The 24674-nt window shown below is 47.5% G+C and overlaps 1 protein-coding gene across 19 annotated transcripts in view; it reads left to right on the top strand.

Annotated features, from left to right (window-relative positions):
- Positions 1 to 24674, top strand: part of MYT1L (myelin transcription factor 1 like) — a 556234-nt gene that overhangs the window by 171945 nt on the left and 359615 nt on the right. The gene's annotated exons all lie outside the window — the stretch shown is intronic.

Below are 24674 nucleotides of genomic sequence, written 5' to 3'. Positions count from 1 at the left end.
GTCAGCGACTCCCATGCGGACTCAATAAGGATTGCCAAGTTCGCTACCTCCCTTCTTCGTAAGCACCGGCTAAAAAGCAGGTCCGTCATCGTCATCCTGACAGCCTCCCTGCTTCACCAGGTATTTTCCTGGGAGTCTCGGGAGCTCTCAAGTGTCCCGTGCCAGCCGATTGCTACAGCGACCTGCAGGTAGTGGATGTGAGGCGTGGGCAGGTGGAAAGCTGCCAGGGTGCAATGGGTTTTTCTAGATGTTCCATTAGACTTCTCTACGCATGCTGCACGTGTGCTGTAATACCGATCCTGAGACAAGGCACACAATTAGGTGCCCTGTAGGTAAGCGTGCATATGGCATGAGGCCCTGGAGCCCTGTGGCAGTAAATACCAACATTGCCCCACCTCATGCAGCCCTTCCTCGGAGCAGAGGCTCTCGGTCTGCCTGTGCGCTCTGCCTGTAGGTGAAAGGCACATGTCATCACGGACCATTGCTTCTGCTTGCCTTATCCTCCATGTTGATATCAAGGTCTTTATGTCCAATTTCAAGTGTGTGTGTGTGTGTGTGTGTGTGTGCTTGAATGTTTGCACATCCATATGTACCAGTGTGTTCACGCATGTCCACCTGTGCACACGTGTGTGTGTGTGCACGCAGTGGGAGGAGAGAGGGGAGCAGACCCATGACTGAATAAAGATCCACATGCTGTTATGAATTGCATTTTGACCCAGGGCAGTGACCAGCCCTAGCCGAAGGTTTCTGCTTTTAGTCACTGAAGTGCAGAGAAGAAAGGAGTGATCTCACGGTGCACGCCTGTGATAGGCCCCTGCAGGCTTTGTCAGGCACAGCCCAGGAATGACAGCCTGGAACATGCAAATTACTGCTGAGGTGACTGCATGCCAAACACACGTTTCACACTCCCCGGGAGCCTGCCAAACCTTTCCTTGCAGATTTTTTTCTAAGAAACAATGGCAGGGAATCAGAGAATTTCTTTTTTCTTCTTCTTCTTTAAAAAAAAATCTGCCTATCGAGGGCCAAGGCGTGTATAAAGTTGGTCTGACATCTCTTCAGAACCCACTGGCTGCACACGCCGTGTGGTCAGGGGTGTCTGCACATGGCCCCTGGCTTGCAGGGTTATGCAACTGTGGAAAAGGGTAGAGAAAATGAGGCTTGAACCCATCTGGAAGGTAAACTGAGTCTCCAGAAGGAACGTTGCTGAAGAAAAGAGTGGAAAGGGCCAGAGGACTAGGAAAGGAGAAAGGAGCCAGGAGAGAAGCTCCCCACGGGCACAGGCCCAACCTAGATCTGCGCTCTCGCTGCTGCTAGGCCTCCGCAGAGTCTGACTCCATGGACCCATTGTCTGCTGTGAAAGTTTAGGGACGTGAGACTGGATCTACCCTTTGAGACATGCTGACTGCTACGCCCAAAAGCCCCAAGACCTGCCAGTGTGATGCAGTCTCAGTGTGGAGAAGTATTTCTATACAACAGACATTTTCCTTTAAAATTAAATGTGAACAGAGCAAACCATGCATATCCTAAAAAAGAAGCAGATGAATGCATAGGGAGGGAAACAGCGGCAGCTTTGCTCCGGTGGAAGGTCCGGGAGGCGTGCCTCCGTGTCTCATCTCCTGCCTTTCTTCATATGCTCAGCACAGGGATCATCTGCCTTTCTCACTGGCCTCTGACATCACCAAGAACCAGGATACAAAGACAGTACAAATCACTGCACTTGGTGAACATTGTAGTAAAATGAAAACGGTAGCCGTTGAACCTGAACTAAGCCAGCTCCCTCTCACCTCTGCTTTTCCCCTAAAAGTCACAAAAAAGTCTCCAGAATAATAAAATATTATTAAGTGGTTATTTTACAAAAGTCTAGTCCATGGACATATTACGTTCACTTAATTACTTGGTAAAATTATGAAGTGCCTGATACGTCCTTGTGAAACTAATGAAGCAAAGTTATGAGGAATAATAATGCCTTGTATCTATACATACCGTTTTTACAGTGCTTTCACATAGATTATGTGATTTCATTATGTTTTAAAAGCTGAGATAAAACTTAAAACTAGTAATTATTCTTACAATTTTAGACAGCAGGTTCGCTGATCCACTTCATTGTTTTATTTTATAAAAATGTACTCTGTCCTTCTAAGTGAGTAATAAGTCATTCAAGCTGTGGTATCAGCAGCGTTTCAGGAGGACGTGTGTTTTGCCAAACATGTTGTAACGTGATCACAACTCTGCTGTATATACATGGGCTTGAAGGAAATGTTGGGATTGGCCCCAGATTGACGGCAACAAATGGAAAACGAAGAACAGGTTTTTTTTCTTTTCTTTTTTTTTTTTTTTTTTTTGAGACAGGGTCTCGCTCTATCACCCAAGCTGGAGTGCAGTGGTGCGATCTCGGCTCACTACAGCCTCTGCCTCCTGGGTTCAAGTGATTCTCCTTCCTCAGCCTCCCGAGTAGCTGGGATTACAGGCTCACACCACCATGCCCAGTTATTTTTCTGTATTTTTATAGAGACTGGTTTCACTGTGCTGGCCAGGCTGTCTTGAACTCCTGACCTTGTGATCCTCCTGCCTTGGCCTCCGAAAGTGCTGGGATTACAGGTGTGAGCCACTGCACCTGGCCTAACAGTTTTGTTTTCTAAAGAAACCTTGACAGGGTCCGATTAAAACCAGGAAGTTTTTCCTCAGTCTCCCTCAAGATCCCCAGTGATCCTGCTGTCTCAGCAGGGTTCTGCAATGGCCGCTTTGCTCTGTTCTGAGAGGGTCCCCTCTTGTGAAGCCAGGCGTCCGTGGGGCCCTGGAGGCCATTGCCCCTGATACCGTGAGTCTGAGGTTCAGTAGAGAGTGCTGCCTCCTTCCCTCCCCCACCTTTGCCAACGTAAGCATAGATATAAAAAACAGAAGGCCAGCATTCTCCCCTGGTAAGGGCAAAGATGCGTTAATGGCATCAATGAACTGAGCACCATAACCGTCTAATCTACATTTAATTTTTAAACTGGACTTTTTCATATTCGCTCATGAGAAAGGAATAAGCTAAGATTCAGTAAACACATTTTGCATCATGTGGCCAATCAGCGCCTTGTGCTCTCTTGCCATTTGCAGATACAGCCGGCTGCTACCTCAACTTTAAGACTGCGCTCTCCGTTCTCTCTGCTGGCGGCTGCAACCTGTGCTACTGTTTAATATGGTTACAGCTAGAAGAACCTGACTCCTCAGCAGCCTTGACTTGAGGTTAGAACTAAAAGTGGAGAGGTCACTGGAAGATAAATAGGTTTCCGATAAGCAAGTGAAGGCCCCTGAGTCCATGAGCTCTAATGCAACCTCTTCCTAGTGCTGCTTCCCAGTCGGGCTATTCCACCTTTTAGGTTTTTTACAATATTAATAGGTTTTAATATGCACTTTACAAACTCACATTATACTAGGAAGAACACATTTAAGGTACTAATAGCTTTTTAAGATTTATTTATCCACCTGCGTGCCTGTCTATTATGCAGCAGAGAGTGCGTAGTGATTTTTTGTATGTACTCCGTGATCCCTGTGAAGATGCTAGAATGAGATCCCATCGCCTTTTCAGATGTGACGGAGCGGGGCTTAGCGAGCTGAGTCATAGGGTTGGAGTTGCACGCATAGCAGATCATGGAACATGGTTTTGAACGTCCAGATGCCTGGAACCAGCACTCATAACAGGAGTAAACAGTAATGTGGATGGCTCTGTGGTGAAAGATGATGTGAAAATTTAAAAAGTTGGTGTCAGAGCTTCCAGACTCCTCCATGAGCACGTCCAGCCTCCCCCCAGCACGGTGGGTGTAGCAATGCCTTGGGTCATCAGCAGAAAGTAACCTTCTGTCTGGGCATCCCATTTAGCAAGCAATAAAGCTTGTAAACTGAAGGTAACATATTGCAGTGGAGAGATTGAGGGTTTTAGATTCAGTAAAACCTGGGTTCAGACCTTGACTCCAGGACACACTGGTTGGAACAAGTTTGACTTCGTGAATACAGGTTGTGCTGAGGACAGATGAGATGATATACATCGTAGCCCTGGTCTGGTGTCTGACACCTAATAGACCACCAGGAAATTGTAGGTATTAATAGAAAAATATTGTCATCTTACATGGCTTATATTAAAAAATAAGATTTCAGGAAGATGGTTGGCTCCTGCCCTAAGGTTGGGAGAAGCGGAGATCATGTGCCGGCTTCCCCGAGTCCCGCCTGGCTACCCGGGAGCCACCTTGGACACTTTAGCTCTTTGGTGATTACAACACAGAAGTGTTTAAATTTACCAATTATAAATATTCGGTTCAACACTTTTAGGAGAAAAGTTTTTCTGTGGTGGTAATCACTATGAAGTTGATGTTTTTAAATTTACCGATTATGAAAATTCAGTCTAACACTTTTAGGAGAAAAGCTTTTCTGTGGTAACCCCTATGGATTTAACTCCAGCATTTTTTTTAAACTTTTACGTTCAGGAGCACATGTGCAGACTTGTTACATAGGTAAACTCGTGTCATGGGGGCTTGTTGTACAGATGATCTCATCACCCAGGCACGAAGTCCAGCACCTTAATTATTGTTCCTGCTCCTCTCCCTCCTGTCACCCTCCACCCTCAGGAAGGCCTCAGTGTCCTTTGTTCCCCTCTGTGTGTCCGTGTATTGTCATCATTCAAGTCCCACTTATACATGAGAACATGCGGTGTCTGGTTTTCTGTTGCTGTGTTAGTTTGCTGAAGATAATGGCCTCCAGCTCCATCCGTGTCTCTGCAAAGAACATCAACTCATTCTTTTTTATGGCTGCATAGTATTCCACGGTGCATCTGTTCCACATTTCCTTTATCCAGTCCACCATTGATGGGCATTTAGGTTGATTCTGTGTCTTCGCTATTGTGAATAGTGCAGTAGTGAGCAGACTCTAGAATGTATTCCTTAGGCATTCAGTCAATGCCTCATTAATTTTAGGGGTCACCACAGGTTAGTTTTAAGTTTCCTAGCTGTTGAGTTAATAAATCTTCATCATCTAGGTATCATGTAAAGTAGCTCACCCAACAGGTGGTGAGAGGTTTCAAACCCTGGGACTGAGAACCTGTGAGTTAGGAAGGTGTCTTTTTCCTCCCCTGTCTCGTTAGGCATCAGCTCTCCCAGTGCAAACAGGAATGGAGAGCAGGGATGTAACCCTCAGGTGGAAGACTCGCCGGTCTTCAGAACTCCCACTGAGCCTGTTAGGAAGACAGAACATTCACAGCCGACCAAGGCTCCAGAGCCGGCCCCTCGGGCAGCACCGCCCGCCGTCTGGCCCAGAGGCCCTCTCCCGTCTCTCCTGCCCTTGCCCTCCCGTCCGGCCCTGTCCCTCCTGGGAATATTCCACGAGCACCCCCCTCGGCACACGTCTCAGCACCTCTAACACGCTGCACCCGGGGGTTCCTCCGTGTTCCCCCGCTCCGCCCCCTTCCCCGCCCCTTCGTGCTCCCTTCAGCCACCCGACACCAGCTGCTGGTGAGCCCCCATGCTCTCTCGTGGAAACCCACTCAGAGGCTTCCTTTCATCTCCTCACACCAGCCTCCTGTCAGCCGGCTTGCTGGAATACAGACTCAATATAAACTGAACTCACTAGCCTCACTAGTTGAGTTTCTAATTTCCAAATCCAATCGATATTTTAAAATTAATTTTGATGGGCTTCCAAACCACACCTGACGCCATCGATCCCGTAGTAAATATTTTCCTCTTCCTCGCTTTCCAGCCCCTGCCTTCCTCCTCTCCCCGCATCAGCCCCGGCGCCCCCACCAGTGATTCTCATCCAGCCTCAAGTCTAAGCAGCCGCCTGCGTGTGTGGAGAGGGACTCCAGCCTAGCACCCCCAGCTCTGACTGCTTGGGCAAAGCCCCCCAGGTGTTGTCTGTTTCCCCACATCGTAAGGCTGATATTCCTGAGACATCTCAAACGCAGCAGCTGAGCCTGGCCATCCCCTTCCTTCTGAGAGCTGCCTTCTTCTTGCATTCTTCGTTTTTGTTTGTTTTTTCAGACAGGGTCTTGTTCATAGTTGCAGGCTCCTTCCCCCGGTCACAAGCCATCCTCCCACCTCAGCTTCCTGAGCAGCTGGGGCTATAGGTACGCACCACCACATCTGGCTAGTTTTTTAAATCGTTAGTACAGATGGAGTCTCACTATGTTTCCTAAGCTGGTCTTGAACACCTGGCCTCAAGCAATCCTCCCACCTCAGCCTCCCAAAGTGCTGGGATTACAGGCACGAGCCACGATGCCGCCCCTCTTGCATTTGTTAGCTCACTGGCATCAGTATCGCTACTGTTATGAAAGCCGGGCTCACAGGAGTGTCTATGTCCCTTGTTCAGTAGATGGCTGTGTGCTTCTGAAATCAATTTCTAAACATCTCCACCTCCACTCCTCACCAGCCCTGATTCACACCCATCATGGCTGGCTTGGACTCCTCCAAGGAACTCCTAAGATAGCTTGTATAATAATCTACATAACTCATAACTTACCCAGGCCAACCCTCTGCTTAAACTCTTCCACCGCCTCCCCATCACTGATGGAATCGGATTCGTTAACATGTCCAAGAGCTGTGCGCATCAGGCCCCACTCTGCTGCAGCTTGACACCACGCACAGGCCTCAGCTAGTCGGGATGCCTCTGAAGACATGTGATGCGAGGCCCCTGCACCTGCTTCCTGTCCTCTGCATGGGATGACATTGTTGCATTCACGCTGCCATGAACCACGTCATTGTCAGTCACCTCCAGTGGCCCTGGCCATCTCTGCGTCTGACCCCGCCCCTTCCCCAGACTGAGTTTCGGGGTCAGAGTAACTGGTCCGGCACCTACAGTAGTCTCCCCTAGTGTCTGGTTCCTTTCTGAGGTTTCAACTACTCACAGTCAACCCCAGTTCAAGAATGCGAAATGGAAAATTCCAGAAATAAACAGTCCATAAGTCTTGAATTGCACTCCATCCTGAGGAGCATGCCTAAGTCTTGCACCTTCTCGCTCCGTCCTGCTCCAGAGAAATCAGTCCCTTGCCCCGCCTGTGCACGCTCTGAGGGCTGCCTGGCTGTTAGTACCTAGCGGCGTCCAGGTGATCAGATCCACGGTCACAGCGTCACAGCACTTGTGTTCAAATCATCCTTATTTGACTTTGTAATGGCCCCACAGCACAAGAGTGGTGATGCTGGCGTATTATTATAGTTGTGCCATTTATTTATTTATTTGTTTGTTTGTTTTTGAGATGGAATCTTGCTCTGTCACCCAGGCTGAAGGGCAACGGCGCGATCTTGACTCGCTGCAACCTTCGCGTCGACTCCCGGATTTAAGTGATTCTCCTGCCTCAGCCTTCTGAGTAGCTGGGATTACAGGCGCGTGCCGCCACACCTGGCTAATTTTTGTACTTTTTTAATAGAGACGACGTTTCACCATGTTGGTCAGGCTGGTCTCGAACTCCTGACCTCGTGATCCGCCCACCTCAGCCTCCCAAAGTGCTGGGATTACAAGTGTGAGCCAGCTCACCAGACTGCTATTTTTATTTTTAATTTTTACTTATTTATTTGTTTGAGATGGAGTCTTACTCTGTCACCCAGGCTGGAGTCCAGTAGTGTGATCTCGGCTCACTGCAACCTCTGCCTCCTGGGTTCAAGTGATTCTCTGCCTCAGCCTCCCGAGTAGCTGGGATTACAGGCACCTGACACCACGTCTGGCTAATTTTTTGTATTTTTAGTAGAGACTGGGTTTCACCATGTTGGGCAGGGTGGTCTCAAACTCCTGACCTCAGGTGATCTACCCACCTCAGCCTCCCAACGTGCTGGGATTACAAGCATGAGCCACTGTGCCCGGCCTATAGTTGTGCTATTTTCTGCCTTCTTATTAGTTACTGTTGTGAATCTTTCACTGTGCCTAATTTATAAATTAAACTTTATCCTACGTACGTATATGAAGGATGAACAGTGCAGATACGGTGAGGTACTATCAGAGATTTTATGCATCCACTGGGGGTCTTGGAGCGTATCCGCCATGAGCAAGAGGGGCCGATGTGTTTCAAATGTCACTTTGTGCTTCCTATAGTGTTTTACTGGCTATTGTTCAATGCTGGACTGAAAACTTCTTCAGGTGTGGAATGAATCCAGCGTTTACCTTTGACCCTGATGTCTGTGAGGCAAGCCGCATGCTCCGGACTTCACCGTCCCGAAAGTGCTCTCACGGTGTGGATGTGGGGAATGAGGGAGTAGTTCCCCCCCAGCTGCTTTTCTTCTGAGTAAGCGACAGGCACTTACTGACTGACTGTAGATTTTGTTTCCCTCCTCCCGTCCTACTCAAGAGAGGAGTCCGATATTCATAAAAGCAGGGTCTCTTCTCAAGTGCTTCATAGCGCCACAGAAAAATCTTAATGGTTTTTTAAGCCACGGTGTTTTAAGCACTGAGTTTTTACTAAGAGACTCTAAAGCTGGTCAAGTTATAACTTCTTCCTTTTAACATCTTCAAAGAGTGATTTCTGCCAGTTGTCTTGGCACAGACTCCAAGTTTTTACTTTCATTTCACTTACTTCGAGAGTGTAAAGAGGTGCTTAATATGGTGTTTTCTTCTCCTAAACTTTTACATCCCGAATGACAGTTCTCAGAGCCAGCCTTGAAATTTCTCACAGTGTCTTTTTCCATTCTTTCTCTTCCCTCCGTCTCTCTCCCTCCCTCCCTCTTTTCTTCCTCCCTTCTTCCCTCCCTTCCTTTGTCCTTCCCTCCCTCCCACCTTGCCTTCCTCCCTTCCCCTTCCCTTCCCTTCCTTTTCACTCCCTCTCTTTCTTCTTTCCTTCTTTCCCTCCCCCGCTTTCTTCTTTAAGAGCATACCCTTCACAACAAAAGACTAGCTGTATATTTTGAATCTTTGTAGAAAAAATAGGACCCAAAGTGTTGAGCCATCGGGATGATAAGGTAGAGAATTTAAGGTGTAAGAAGTAGATGATGCTTTTAGGTTAGAGATCAAAATCTATTACTATCATGATCTGTGCTGTAATTTCTAAGAAAAATTGTAATTGTCTCAAAACTGAGAGCCACTGGGCTTGGTTGGAAAGAGACCAGCAGAGCCAGGATGAAGACTGTGCTCTGACCCTGCCTTCAAACTGGACTTTTAATACTGACTCATTTCTTCCAGGTCACGTCACTTTCTACAGTAGATCGAAAACTAGAATCTACATGGAACTGTCTCACTAATATTAGTAATGATTGTCTTTGCTTCGTTTAAAAATAATCTCAAGAAATTAAGATGAAACATATATTGCCCAGACGTGGAGACAGGGCGTTATTTTAGTGCGTTTTCATTTTCTTGAAGGTATAGAATAAGCAGGTCCTAGAGCAAGTTCGCCTTAGAGAGCCTCAGGGTGTCCTGCGTTCACGTGGTTTCTATGACCGCCTTCCCCAAGACAGATTAGTGCCAGGCACCACGGCTTCCTGTCCCTCCGTTCGAGACATCTGGGCTTCTTGAGGCTGACTCTAAGATAGCCTGTCCCACCGGTGTAAAGGGAGGGGGAAGATGGCAGAGTGCAAAGAGAGGCGAGGTGAGAAAGGAAAGCGCTTTTTAGGTGGATGCTGGGATGTGAATTTGGATGTGATCGCTATGTTGACAATATGGTGGTTGAGTCTGGGCATAGGGAGTGGAGGTGGGATGAGGAAACTGTTCCCCCAATGAGAAACAGGGCTCCAGGAACCACACAGGCGCTGGGAGAGGGAAGAGGCAGCTGAGTTTTGGAGATGGAGAGCTGGGCTGGCAGCCTCATTCCAGAGCAGCTTGCCTGCAGCCTAATAATGCACTCTTGGGAACTTCTGTTCCTTCTCCTGAAAATGAGGGTAACAGTGAGTTCTCAGCAGAATGTTCACAATGCCAGAATGAAACGGCCCTGGAGAGAGCCAGCGTGCCCTGACAGGTAGTGTGTCACTGAAGCAGCTGTGATCGAATCCTCCTCCCTTGGTTGTGCCAGAATTTGAGTAAGAGAACAGAGACCTGGCGGTCTGAGTAAGGGAACAGAGACCTGGGGGTCTGAGTAAGGGAAGAGAGACCTGGGGGTCTGAGTAAGGGAACAGAGACCTGGTAATCGGAGTAAGGGAACAGAGACCTGGGGGTCTGAGTAAGGGAACAGAGACCTGGCGGTCTGAGTAAGGGAACAGAGACCTGGCGGTCTGAGTAAGGGAACAGAGACGTGGTAATCGGAGTAAGGGAACAGACCTGGGGGTCTGAGTAAGGGAACAGAGACCTGGGGGTCTGAGTAAGGGAACAGAGACCTGCCGGTCTGAGTAAGGGATCAGAGACCTGGGGGTCTGAGTAAGGGATCAGAGACCTGGTAATTAGAGTAAGGGAACAGAGACCTGGTGGTCTGAGTAAGGGAACAGAGACCTGGGGGTCTGAGTAAGGGAACAGAGACCTGGGGGTCTGAGTAAGGGAACAGAGACCTGGGGGTCTGAGTAAGGGAACAGAGACCTGGCGGTCTGAGTAAGGGAACAGAGACCTGGGGGTCTGAGTAAGGGAAGAGAGACCTGGGGGTCTGAGTAAGGGAACAGAGACCTGGTAATCGGAGTAAGGGAACAGAGACCTGGGGGTCTGAGTAAGGGAACAGAGACCTGGCGGTCTGAGTAAGGGAACAGAGACCTGGCGGTCTGAGTAAGGGAACAGAGACCTGGTAATTAGAGTAAGGGAACAGAGACCTGGTGGTCTGAGTAAGGGAACAGAGACCTGGGGGTCTGAGTAAGGGAACAGAGACCTGGCAGTCTGAGTAAGGGAACAGAGACCTGGGGGTCTGAGTAAGGGATCAGAGACCTGGTAATCGGAGTAAGGGAACAGAGACCTGGCGGTCTGAGTAAAGGAACAGAGACCTGGGGGTCTGAGTAAGGGAACAGAGACCTGGGGTTCTGAGTAAGGGAACAGAAACCTGGTAATCGGAGTAAGGGAACAGAAACCTGCCGGTCTGAGTAAGGGAACAGAGACCTGGGGGTCTGAGTAAGGGAACAGAGACCTGGGGGTCTCAGTAAGGGAACAGAGACCTGGTAATCGGACTAAGGGAACAGAGACCTGGAGGACTGAGTAAGGGAACAGAGACCTGGTGGTCTGAGTAAGGGAACAGAGACCTGGGGGTCTGAGTAAGGGAACAGAGACCTGGCGGTCTGAGTAAGGGAACAGAGACCTGGGGGTCTGAGTAAGGGAACAGAAACCTGGTAATCGGAGTAAGGGAACAGAAACCTGCCGGTCTGAGTAAGGGAACAGAGACCTGGGGGTCTGAGTAAGGGAACAGAGACCTGGGGGTCTCAGTAAGGGAACAGAGACCTGGTAATCGGACTAAGGGAACAGAGACCTGGAGGACTGAGTAAGGGAACAGAGACCTGGTGGTCTGAGTAAGGGAACAGAGACCTGGGGGTCTGAGTAAGGGAACAGACCTGGGGGTCTGAGTAAGGGAACAGAGACCTGGGGGTCTGAGTAAGGGAACAGAGACCTGGGGGTCTGAGTAAGGGAACAGAGACCTGGGGTTCTGAGTAAGGGAACAGAAACCTGGTAATCGGAGTAAGGGAACAGAAACCTGCCGGTCTGAGTAAGGGAACAGAGACCTGGGGGTCTCAGTAAGGGAACAGAGACCTGGTAATCGGACTAAGGGAACAGAGACCTGGAGGACTGAGTAAGGGAACAGAGACCTGGTGGTCTGAGTAAGGGAACAGAGACCTGGGGGTCTGAGTAAGGGAACAGACCTGGGGGTCTGAGTAAGGGAACAGAGACCTGGGGGTCTGAGTAAGGGAACAGAGACCTGGGGGTCTGAGTAAGGGAACAGAGACCTGGGGTTCTGAGTAAGGGAACAGAGACCTGGTAATCGGAGTAAGGGAACAGAAACCTGCCGGTCTGAGTAAGGGAACAGAGACCTGGGGGTCTCAGTAAGGGAACAGAGACCTGGTAATCGGACTAAGGGAACAGAGACCTGGAGGACTGAGTAAGGGAACAGAGACCTGGGGGTCTGAGTAAGGGAACAGAGACCTGGCGGTCTGAGTAAGGGAACAGAGATCTGGTAGTCGGAGTAAGGGAACAGAGACCTGGCGGTCTGAGTAAGGGAACAGAGACCTGGAGGACTGAGTAAGGGAACAGAGACCTGGGGGTCTGAGTAAGGGAACAGAGACCTGGGGGTCTCAGTAAGGGAACAGAGACCTGGTAATCGGACTAAGGGAACAGAGACCTGGAGGACTGAGTAAGGGAACAGAGACCTGGGGGTCTGAGTAAGGGAACAGAGACCTGGCGGTCTGAGTAAGGGAACAGAGATCTGGTAGTCGGAGTAAGGGAACAGAGACCTGGCGGTCTGAGTAAGGGAACAGAGACCTGGGGGTCTGAGTAAGGGAACAGAGACCTGGCGGTCTGAGTAAGGGAACAGAGACCTGGGGGTCTGAGTAAGGGAACAGAGACCTGGCGGTCTGAGTAAGGGAACAGAGACCTGGGGGTCTGAGTAAGGGAACAGAGACCTGGGGGTCTGAGTAAGGGAACAGAGACCTGGGGGTCTGAGTAAGGGAACAGAGACCTGGGGGTCTGAGTAAGGGAACAGAGACCTGGGGGTCTGAGTAAGGGAACAGAGACCTGGGGGTCTGAGTAAGGGAACAGAGACCTGGGGGTCTGAGTAAGGGAACAGAGACCTGGGGGTCTGAGTAAGGGATCAGAGACCTGGGGGTCTGAGTAAGGGAACAGAGACCTGGGGGTCTGAGTAGGGGAACAGAGACCTGGGGGTCTGAGTAAGGGATCAGAGACTTGGTAAACCCAGCTCTGCATACGGTTCTGAGAAGAGTGAGGTTGCGCTCAGAGCTGAAGTAATGAAGCGGCCACGTGGCCCAGGTGCCTGTGGGCAAGTCAGTCCCCACTGCTTTCCTCCTTTGTGCCTCACGCAATTGCCTATCATCTGCGCGCAGTGCCTGACACGGTGCACCTACGCAGTGGGTGTTAGCTGGCCCTGGGAGTGCCTTCCCACTTGGTGTTTAGATCTGCAGCACTAGGTACTGCGTTCATTATTCTTTTCCACTGTTTCTTTAAAGACACTTTCCCCTTAAAGTCCCTTATTGCTTACCAGAATCTCCACAGATAACTTTCCATGATTTCTATCTGCAGAATTTGCTCTGCTGAAGAACATAACTGAGAAACCGAGTGAGAGAAAAAAGAACAAATGAAAGGAAGGAAGGAAGGAATAACGAAGGATGGAAGGGAAGGGGAAGGGAGACTGGTCCTGCATAGAACAAACTAACAGAGAGATTGTCTGTGGGACACTCCCTCTTGGTGACCAGCGCCTCCAGATCGTACAATGTCATGGAATGAGAGTAAGACATACGGCAGCGTGACAGCAATCTTACTAGACCAAGGAGGAGGCAGGGTTCCTTACATGACTGTGACTTCACAACAAGCATACAGCATTTTGTTACGAGCAACCTCCATGCCACATAAGAATTCCAAATAAAATAATCTGTGTGCATCAAAGACAGTATCTGCCTTTTGGAGGCTTGCACCATGCACTAACTTACTAAAAGCATTAAAAATCCCACAGTGGAGAAACCTGTTCACGTTGTTTACCCCAAGCTTCCAACCTTCTCTGACTCTAGGGTGTTTTCCGTGGGATCTCTGCTTATACCTTGTGCTCTGAAGAATACAGAAAGGATTACCACACCCTGGAGACAGCTGTATTCTCTAATTCCCGGTGTCCCCATGCCCTGGGCACCTTTCTGTGGTTTCACCTAGGATCTAAAGGGAACAATCAAGTCTTTTTGTCAGGTGTCCCCAGTCCCCAAGCCACAGGCCACTACCTATCCATGGCCTGCTAGGAACCCAGCCTCCCAGCAGGAGGTGAGCAACCAGTCAGGGACATCAGCCCAAACTCTGCCTCCCGTCAGATCAGTGGTGGCATTAGATTCTCGTAGGAGCTGGAACGCTACTGTGAACTGCACACACGAGGGGTCTAGGCTGTGCCCTCTATATGAGAATCTAACTCCTGATGGAACAGTTTCATCCCGAATCCATCCCTCCCCACCCCTTCACTGTCCACGGAAAAATTATATTCCAAGAAACTGGTCCTTGGTGTCAAAAAGGTTGGGGAGCACCGCTTTATGCCGTTAGTCAAGAGATCATTGCCAGCTGTCTCTGCCAGTCTCCTTGCTATCCAGACAGGTTATGCAGGCACCAGGCAATGGAACTGGCGAGCCCCGGAGGATGAGAGGTGTGATCCTGCATCCTGCTTAAATTAGAGGTGCAGGCTCTCCTCAGGCGGCCTCTCGCCAGCCTCCTCCAACAGCATTCTCTATCTGGCTCTTACAGATTCAGCTGCAGTTTAAAGTCTGGGGTGTCTGCGGCTCTTTCTTGAGCAGGAAAGTGAAAGACAAAGTGTATTAAAATTCAAAATTGGAAATCCTGGTAACCAGGAGACACTGTACCAGATGGACCTGTGTCTTTAAGTGACAGTGATCTGCCGTCTGCTGCGGGGCTCCCAGGTGGACAGGCTGCTCGCTATGTGCCCCAGCTGTCCCCGTCTGGGATGCAGACACCCCGCCTTCTTGTGTCTTTGGCTGCCATTTCAACTCTCGTGTGCAGGTTGGCAGCTTGTCGCATGCTGTCAGCCTCTGAGCCCCCCACCCGCCCCCCCATCCCGCGGGTGCAGAGGACTCAGGCTCCTTTGGAGTCACTTGTGAGGCCATGAGCTGACGTCTTGGTGGCGGAATATGTGGCTTCTGCCCTGTGCCTGAACAGACAGTCAGCTGTGGGTTCTAGTGCCTCGTTTACCCTTGGAATTCCGCAAGGACAAACCACGCTTGGGACGTAGCCGAATGGCGTCTGATGGAGGGAACGGTCGGTCCTGGAGGCCTGCCTGAGTGCTAACTCCAACAGAACGCCTCTGCCCAGGGGCTCAGAGCCCACAGCGCCAGCAGGCAGTGTGCCCGCTGTGTGCTCACACCCTCTCAGCCATGCACAGTGGCGTATTTGTGGATGCGTCCTGAGTCCGATGCAGACTTGCAGGCATCCAGGCTGAGAAGGCTGTCTGATTGCGCTGGTCATTATCATTAGACGTAGGTGTACACAGGGAGCATGATTTGGTCATGGAGTGCTAGTCTCCAAATGCCTCCGTCTGAGAGATTTGCAAGGCACTGGGTCTTTTCGAGCCTGCTAGCAGCTGGAGTTCAGCTGCAGCTTTGCGTGGCTTTTGAATGCTGATAACTGCCTCAGCCCAATTGTCACCGAGTCTTATTGCTGAAAAATGCCATCATGAGGCAACTGCTCAGCCAGAAGATGATTTCAGATGAGACGTAACGAATACTCCAGACCCCTTTCCTTTCTGCTCTATGGAACGAATGGACGAAAAGCCTTGTATTTAGTGTCGGTGGCGGTGGAGGACGTTCAAGGTCACACCAGGCACTGCCTAGAGCTTTGCTACAGGAGCACCAAAGGAAATGCATTGTAAAGTGACTGCGTATCTAAGGTGGCCCCTATTTAAGTCGGGTGTCAGCTCATTGATTAATCTAGGAAAATTGCAGGAAGAAAATTAAGAGAAAGCATGGAAACAATAGGAAAATGTTTACTGCGTGGATGCACTTGTTAATTCTGAAGTTATTTTTTATTCATGAATCTCAGCAATAGCTCCCGAACAAGCTGGCCCCCTTTGGACACAGGGGACAGTGTTTTGGCATTTTACGGTGCATCTTTTTGCTCATTGAGATCTAGGGGTCGTATCTGTCTCCAGGCGTGGGCTGAAAAGCTGACAGCAGCCCTGAGCACAGGGAGGGAGGCAGGACCACTGCCCACGCTTCCTCACCTCAGGATGGATGGGGGTCACCACCCGCACCCCCTCCTGTTGTCCCAAGGGTCTCTGCCCACCCACTCTCTCCTGGCCTTTGTGTGGTCTCCGTGACACAACAGTTATTTCATTGTCATGCCAACAAATCCATATACCTGTTTTCTTCATTTTCAAAAGAAAAAGATGCATTTATAACTAAGTCAAATGGCATAATATTAATATTTTGTAACCATTATTTGAAAAATGGTCAAACTCCATCCTGATGTGCTTGGCTCGCGTTGCAGATGTATGTGCCTCTGCCCGCTGGCTCAATGGCCGTCGGAATCAGTCTTGGGCACCACACAGTCTTAGACAATGGCACTAGTAACTCCCTGTGTTAAGATGGGAAAATGCACTCCCGGTGTTCCGGGCTGTCAGCACTGGCCTGAGACCGGGTGGGGCAGTTTCCTCACTCTGCGAACGGAGAGGATAAACGTCCTCTGAACGTTACATCACTTTCTGAAATAATCATTTTATGAAATGCTTGCACGGGCATTTTTGCCTATTTGACCCTTTCTGAATTGCTTTTAGTTTTAAGCCAAATTAATTTATGTAATCAACATATATTTATCAAAGCATTATATTAAGCTCTATACATTTATAAACAACTACTTAACTTTTTTTTAAAATCTGCCATAAGCCACCATTACAGGTATCATTTTCTGGTAATGTGTGTGTGCATGTATCTTTGTGTGTGTGTGCATCTGTCTGTGTGTGTGTGTCTTTGTGTGTATGTGTCTGTGTGCGTCTCTTTGTGTGTGTATCTGTGTGTCTGTGTGTGTCTTTGTGTATGTCTTTGCATGTGTATTTGTGTGTATCTTTGCGTATGTCTGTGTGTATTATCTTTGTGTGTGTGTCTTTGCATGTGTATTTGTGTGTCTGTGTGTGTCTGTGTGTGTCTTTGCATGTGTGTGTGTCTGTGTGTGTCTTTGTGTGTGTCTTTGCGTCTGTGTGTGTGTCTTTGCATGTGTCTTTGTGTGTGTGTCTGTGTGTGTGTCTGTGTCTGTATGTGTCTGTGTATGTCTTTGCATGTGTGTGTGTCTGTGTGTGTCTTTGTGTGTCTTTGCATGTGTGTGTGTCTGTGTCTTTGTGTCTGTGTCTGTGTGTGTGTGTCTTTGCATGTGTGTGTGTCTGTGTCTTTGTGTCTTTGCGTGTGTGTGTGTGTCTGTGTGTGTCTTTGCATGTGTGTATGTGTCTGTGTGTGTGTGTGTGTGTATTTTTTTCCAGTGGATAATGAAAGGTGTCTTTCCCTTCTTTCTCACATCGTCTTCTACCCTTTTTATTTTAGAAAGTGCTCTCCTCCTTACTTTCCAATTTAAATCTGGCCTTGTGGACACCCTTTTTATCCCACCAGGATATCATGGTGTGGCAAGTTTAGAAAGACCGGGAAGGAAGACATGAAGACAGGACTATTTTTATAATACGTCTTTTATCTGTAGTGCCACGTGGGTCTCTGTCTCAGATACAGACAGGCTAGAGCGCCGGACAGGGTGTTCTGGAACTGCCGGAGGAAATGCATTGCTGATTCCATTCCACAAATTCTGCAGCACTCTTGTGCCCCATACGGCTGGGGGGCATCTCCTTTGCTTTCTCTAGAATCATCTCCCCACAGCCATTTGCTCAGATCATACACAGATGATGAGGCCACACCTTTAGAGCCGTGCGCATGCCAGTTACATGAAGTCTCTAGACGAGAGTTTCCTAAGAGATGGGCTCCTCCTGTCCCACGGCCCTGAAAGGCATCTCAGCTTTTCAGGGCTCCTTGTAAGGCTCTTGCCCTCATAAGAGGTGTGTGTATAGTTTTGTGCATGCACACACACACACACAAATACACATACTTTTCAATAAAGCAAATATTAAGATAGTCTTCATGATCAGAGATATTTTTACAAGTAAAATTACATTTTATATTCAGTCCATTTTATTTTTTTCCAGAGAAGATGTATAAGAATAATGATATAATTAAAGGTATAATTCACTGCAGTGTTCTTCGGGGTTTGCAGGGCAAGAGAAGGGTAGTGAGGTATGGAAGTTGTGAATGTGATTTTACACTGTGAGAGCCGCAGAAAGATGCTGGCTAACCTGCGAAAGTCTATTAAAAGTAATGTGTACAGTGCTTTGTAAGTGTTCTAGCACCTTCAGTTCTTAACAAACAATTCCATTAAATGTAAGTGTATCTACCCAGGACACGTGGACGACCACACGGCCGGACTTCCGTGGTTCACTGGAACCAGGGGCCGCAAGATGCAAAGGGGCTTTCCTTCCGGATCCGGCACCTGAAGTGCCCGCAGGTTCCCATGCTGGCCCGTAAGGTTTTACTTTCCATTTCACTCACAGCTCAGAGAAACCACAGTATCAGAGATTCAGGGGCAAGGATTGTTCACAGACTATGGATTTGATTATAAAAGAAACAATAAGTTAATGTGAGCAATCCCATTTATGTCTAGTTCTCCAGCACACAATATGGAGGAATTCAACCTGTGAGCCACGCAGCTGGCCCAGCCCACCTTGTGGAAAGGTGAGATGTGGACACTGCCTGGTGACCGCCATCAGCAGCTTCTCTCTCCCGAAGGCAGTCCAGGCATGGGGGTGGCTGGGGAGCCATGATTGTGAGCGGCCTTCGTCCTGGGAGACTCAGGGCAGAGCAGGAGGGAGTGGGTCTAAGCCTCTCCCACCCCTACCTGACGCCTTGCCTCCCAGGTGCAGGTCCAACCAACCCACGCTGGTGTTTCTGTTTTTAGGTTCTTTAAACCATAACTCAAACTTTTATTTTAGATTCTTTCTAGGGCGTACATGTGCAGGTTTGTGAACGGGGTATATTGTGTGACGCTAAAGTTTGGGGAATGTTTGATTCAGGTACCGAGCATAGTATCCAATAGTTTTTCAACCCTTGCGCCCCTCCCTCCTTCCCTTCCCCTCTAACATTCCCTGGCGTCTGCTACTCCCGTCTTTATGTCGATGGGTACCCGATGTTCAGCTCCCACTTAGACGTGAGAACACACGGTGTTTGGTTTTCTGTTCCTGTGTTAGTTTACTTAGGATAATGACCTCCAGCTGCATCTGTGTTGCTGCAAAGGACATGATTTTGTTCTTTGATGGCTGTGTAGTATTCCATAGCAACATGCATTTTAAATCAGACCAAGTTTGTGTAGGGTGCACTCCTCTTTCCTCTGGCCGTGCCCATTTCCTGGGCACAAATGCTCCCCACGCCTCAGGCTTCTTTCCGCTCTAACACCAGGGCTCCCAAATGACCCACATCTGCACCCCACATCATTCTTAGCACCTAGCACAGACATCAGGAGAAGGACAATCACTTCAACAAAGGCTCAGTGGTACGAGTAAGTGAGGCTTCTACCCTCTGAAAGGACGTGAGAGTCATAAACATTGCCTTCCAGGGGAATCTCTGACCAGTAGAATTGCAGGAAGTGTGGCGATGTGGGGTGAAGGCGGGCTGCGTAGATGGAGTGACCGACCACTTCGGCCCCAGGGACAGCCTCCTCCATCAGCTCCTGTTTTTCTAGGACATTCCTCTCTTTGTTTTTAAACTTCAGAATCTACAACTTTTTTAAAAAAGTTATCATGGTCAGGGTGCAGTGGCTCACACCTGTAATCCTAGCACTTTGGGTGGCAGAGGTGGGTGGATCACCTGAGGTAAGGAGTTCAAGACCAACCTGGCCAAGATGGCAAAACCCTGTCTCTACTAAAAATTCAAAAATTAACCAGGTGTGGTGATGCATGACTGGAATCCCAGCTACTTGAGAAGCTGAGGCAGGAGAATCACTTAAACCCAGGAGGCAGAGGTTGCAATGAGCCAAGATCATACCATCACATCACAGCCTGGGTGACAGAGCAAGACTCTGTCTCAAAAAAAAAAAAAAAAAAAAAGTGATTAGAGTTTGGGTTTTGGGTTCACTTGTTTATATACATCAGCTTGCAAGGCAGTGGGAACAGAATCTCTAATCCTTGAAGGGTGGTGGGTTTTGTTAAAGTTCACTGCACACAAACGTCCCTCTGAACAGTTAATGTGTGTGGATGGTGGGCTCCCTCTCCAGATGGGAGCATATACACGAAACCCAGGGAGTGGTCGGCACTCACACCTGGCAAGTCAGTCCTATGCAGAGATCCTGGTGGTGCTTATGTGACAAAGAAATAAGTCACCAGTGTTTGAGTAAAAGTTCTATCAAAGTATCTGCGAAGTTGAGAATATGCGTAAGACATGCGGCATGTTGAAATGATGGGAAAATAGCTTTAAAAGATGGCAGGAGGAAGAGCGCGATGAGACTCAATGTCCACTGCATCCATGAACGTTTGGAAAGGTCACTGCTCTGGTTCTCTGGAGCAGATGATTGTGAATCATGACGTAGGACTCAAGCTGAGTCCGAGAAAGGATTCGCCGGCATTCTAAAGCAAGGCACACACAAGCAAGAGAGAGGCATGACAGCGTGTTATTTTGTGTCATGTGAGAGAAAGCACAAGCTTGATATGAATTTGATCTTTCGAGAAAAGGTAGACAAAAGTCATTATTTTTAAAGGGTTGCTAGTATTTTCTTATACTGACTAAAAAGAAAATATTAAATTTTCCCGTGTAAGAGAAGGAGAATTTTAAAACAGCAGATGAGGACGTGCTTGGGTTTTTAATTTTCATTTTTTTAATTTCCAAAATTCATTGACTAGATCAGTCTCCCTGCATAGAAGTTTCTAATGTTTAAAGTTTCTCTGTGACCCTAAAAGGAGGCCCCTGGACTGAGATTTTCCTCCAGGCACCAGCGTTTGGTGAGTAGTGTTCCTCATTCCAGCACTCAACTTCCTCTACAACTTACTCATCTGTCCTGGCCCCATGACTTGGGGCTACTTGTAAAATCCAAACAAGTCCTCAAACAGTGAGCGTTCATGATATACCAGAAACTAGTATTGGCTCTGACAGATTTTTCCAAAATAGATTTAGGAGACTGTCTCTTCTCCTGATATTAGGGGTTTAATTAGCGCACTTCTTCTGATGGGAAGCTTAGCTCTGTCTATCACAGTAAGAAAAAGAGTGCTCCAGCAGAACCCAGGCCCAGAAATCTGACTTCTGAAACATATCTCACAGGACAATGCAATGCATATATATATATACACAGATGGAGAAAGGGAATGTGCTCTCTGTATTGGCTCAAACAGGTGGAGACGGGCATCCTAAATGGCTTATGAAACGTGTTACAGCCACAGGACCTCCTAAGCAGACTTAAAATGGTAATAAGCATTTAAATTTATTGACATAAAAAATCTATATGTTTATTAGTGGAAAGGCAGATTATAAAGAGCTTACCTGTGGGATCCCACTTATACACAACCATGTATTTTCATGTGTATGCACATCTGTGTGTACATGAATTTTACAGAAGGAATGAATAAAAGGATATCAATTTAATTTTTAAAAAGCAGTAGTTATCTCTTTGTGGATTAAATGTCCACTGATTTGCATATCATCCATACACTTCTCTATGGGATTTGAATATCTTACGAGAGCATGCATAATGTTTACAAACAAAACAAGTGGTATTGGAATTAATATGTAGCTTTCCGAGACATTTTTAAAGACATCGAAATTTCTATGATTATATAATTTTGGTTAATTTTTAAAAATATATTTGATAATTTCAATATGCAATTGCTTAATTTTGAATAATCAAAAATATTAAAAGACATTGATCCAGGCTGGGCACAGTGGTTCACACCTATAATCCCAACACTTTGGGAGGCCAACGCAGGTGGATCACCTGAGGTCAGGAGTTTGAGACCAGCCTGGCCAACATGGTGAAACCTCATCTCTGTTAAAAATAGAACAATTAGCTAGGCATGGTGGTAGGTACCTGTAATCCCAGTTCCTATGCAGCTTACGCACAAGAATCACTTGAACCAGGGAGGCAGAGGTTGTAGTGAGCCAGGATCATGCCACTGCACCCAGCCTGGGCAACAGAGTGACACTCTGTCTCAAAAAAAATAAAATAAAAGAGAGACATTGATCCATTATCTTGCACTGAACTAAGCAAAAAGAGCAAATTTCTACAAAGTAGAATAAATGCACTGTTTAACAGCTTGTTTTTAAACAATTAGATTAAATTGCCTTTCAAAACATTCTTATTGGTTCCTGACTTTTAATGTGTATAAAATTTTAAATTCCCTATGGCACATTTTGAAAACATTTTATTTAACTGAAGTTGAGATGATTTTGCATTTAACAGTAATGCTCATCAATGTATGTCAACAACTTTCTTATTTTGAAAGGCTTTATAGGACTCTCTTAAATTAGGAATTTCAATCTGCAGATATCATGTGTTATGGCAGATGATTAAATACAAGAAAGAAATAAGCAACATATTTTATTTCTTCTGTGAGAAATCCCTTTCTATTTAGTTTTTGTCATATATCATGTGTGCTTTATAATTTTTGATACATAATGCAAAAGTTTTGACTGATCCTGGCTCCCTAATCTGAAATGTTCTTAAAAATAGAACAAACAAAAATAAACCCACATACCTGATGAAATTAAAAGACATTTTTCTTTTTCAAGAATGTGAGTAACCTTAATAAAGAAAACATTTTTCTCTAAATGATAGTGTTGTTTGATACAACCACGGAAGAGTGAGCAGCACTTTCTAATTTTTCAGCTATGACATGAGGAACAGAAATGTCTCTTGTGGGCCGGGCACGGTGGCTCACACCTGTAATCCCAGCACTTTGAGAGGCTGAGGCAGGCTTATGACCTGAGGTCGGGAGTTCGAAACCAGCCTGACCAACATGGAGAAACCCCGTCTCTACTAAAAATACAAAATTAGCCAAGCATGATGGCACATGCCTGTAATGCCAGCTACTGGGGAGAACCCAGTAGCTGAGGCAGGAGAATAGCTTGAACACAGAGGCAAAGGTTGCAGTGAGCCAAGATCGTGCCATTGCACTCCAGCCTGGGCAACAAGAACAAAACTCCGTCTCAAAAAAAAAAAAAAGAAAGAAAGAAATATCTCTTGTGCAGTCCAGATCTCTCCCGGGGCCTGGACATGCACATTTTTTTTTTAGATGGAGTGTCACCCTGTCACCCAGACTGGAGTGCAGTGATATGATCTTCGCTCACTCTAACCTCTGCCTCACAGGTTCAAGTGATTCTCCTGCCTCAGCCTCCTGAGTAGCTGGGATTATAGGCACCCACCACCATTCCTGACTGATTTTTTTTTTTTTAAGTAGAAATAAGGTTTCACCATGTTGGCCAGGCTGATCTTGAACTCCTGACCTCAGATGATCCAGCCACCTCTGCCTCCCAAAGTGCTGGGATTACAGGCTTGAGCCACTGTGCCCGGCCTGGACACGCACATTCTTTTGTAACTCACCTGCACTCTTCAGTCTGTCAGCTACAGTTTAAATAAAGAAGATGAAATTTCAAGGCATGGGTTTCTGGAGACCACGTCTCCCCTTCCAGTGAATGGCCTTCCAGCAGTCAGGAGACCTGTGCGGGAGGAGGAGACTCCACGCACGTCTTCTGCAGGCTCTGTTGCAGGAAGTCCTCTGGAATTCATGCCTCTTGGTAGACAAGATGCTGGTCTTGGTGCCTTCATCCATATCCCTGCACCTAACACAGGGCCCCGTAATGACCTCCCTGCTAGAATCCAAGCCCCTTCACGTGCTGTTGGTAGTGCAGCTCCTAGAAGACCGAATGGAGTGGTGAGTGACCAGCACAGTTAGCAGGTGCACCTTCACTGCGGCCGAGGGGGGAAACCACACCAGGCTTTCAGAGGCGGTCCTTATTTTTAACGAGCCTCTTAAGGATGTGTGATAGATTACTGATTTCTGTGAAGATGAGAAAATCTAAACAGTAAGAATAATATAGATTTACTAAAATCGAAGGTCTCATGATGAAAAATAGATAGAGAAAGAACATACATTGATATTAAACCAACAAAGAAATTGGGCTCTGCCAACTGGCTGGGACGTGTCCATGATTGACTTGCTCCCTCCTCTTGAGGGCGGGGAAAGGAGAGGAATAATCTCTTATATCTGCATCTCTCAGCAACTGCTACTCAGAGCTGAGAAATGTGTTTGCTTGTCAAGAAGATTTTCAGCCTTGGTTTGAAGAATTTAACAGTTTCCTGGATATCAGACCTGATCTTGTCGGTGAGGAGCGGAGGAATTTAAATTCCTCAGTCTTTGGTAACACATTAACTCTTTCAAACCACAGAGGCACCCGATCGCTGGAATCTACAGTTTCTGAAAGGATTGTTAAGGGACAGAAAGAAGAAATTGGCCGCCCCGAGATGAACCATCTTCTCTCCTTTGCTCAATGTTCTGTTTCCCAGCAGAGTCACAGATTGGAGGAACATAAAAAGTGAGAGCTAAAAAGGACCCAAGAGAAGACCAGGGTTAAAGGCTTGCCCGGTCCACAGAGCAGGGGGACAGAGTGGAAGAAAGTGCGCCCCCTTTTCTGGCCATCTGAGCACATTCTCTGGCCCTTTGGTCGCTCGGTGTTGATCGCGTGCTGTCACCAGCACACAGCATGATTGGCTTTTTCTACAGAGTGCGGGACCCAGCCTCCTTTTCTGCTTCCTTCTCTCCTCATCGTCCACCTTGCCTTTCTTCCTTTCTCTTGTGCATTCATTCATGCATGTATTTCTGTATTCTATCAAGAAACATATTTCAGAACATGTGTCATACTTTGGGACAGAATGGTAAGGAGACAGGAAATGTCTTGCCTTGCTCAGGTAAGAAATTAGCAGCTTACACAGTGTGCTAATCTGTTCTCACGCTGCTGATAAAGACATACCTGAAACTGGGTAATTTATAAAGGAAAGAGGTTTAATGGACTCTCAATCATAGTGGAAGGCAGAGGAGGAGCAAAGCCGTGTCT

Source organism: Aotus nancymaae, unplaced genomic scaffold (genome assembly GCF_030222135.1).
Source record: "Aotus nancymaae isolate 86718 unplaced genomic scaffold, 86718_ANA_hifiasm-v0.15.2.pri h1tg000057l, whole genome shotgun sequence".
Classification (NCBI taxonomy): domain Eukaryota; kingdom Metazoa; phylum Chordata; class Mammalia; order Primates; family Aotidae; genus Aotus; species Aotus nancymaae.
The sequence above is the reverse complement of the archived record's forward strand: the minus strand, read 5'-3'. Positions and strand labels throughout refer to the sequence as shown.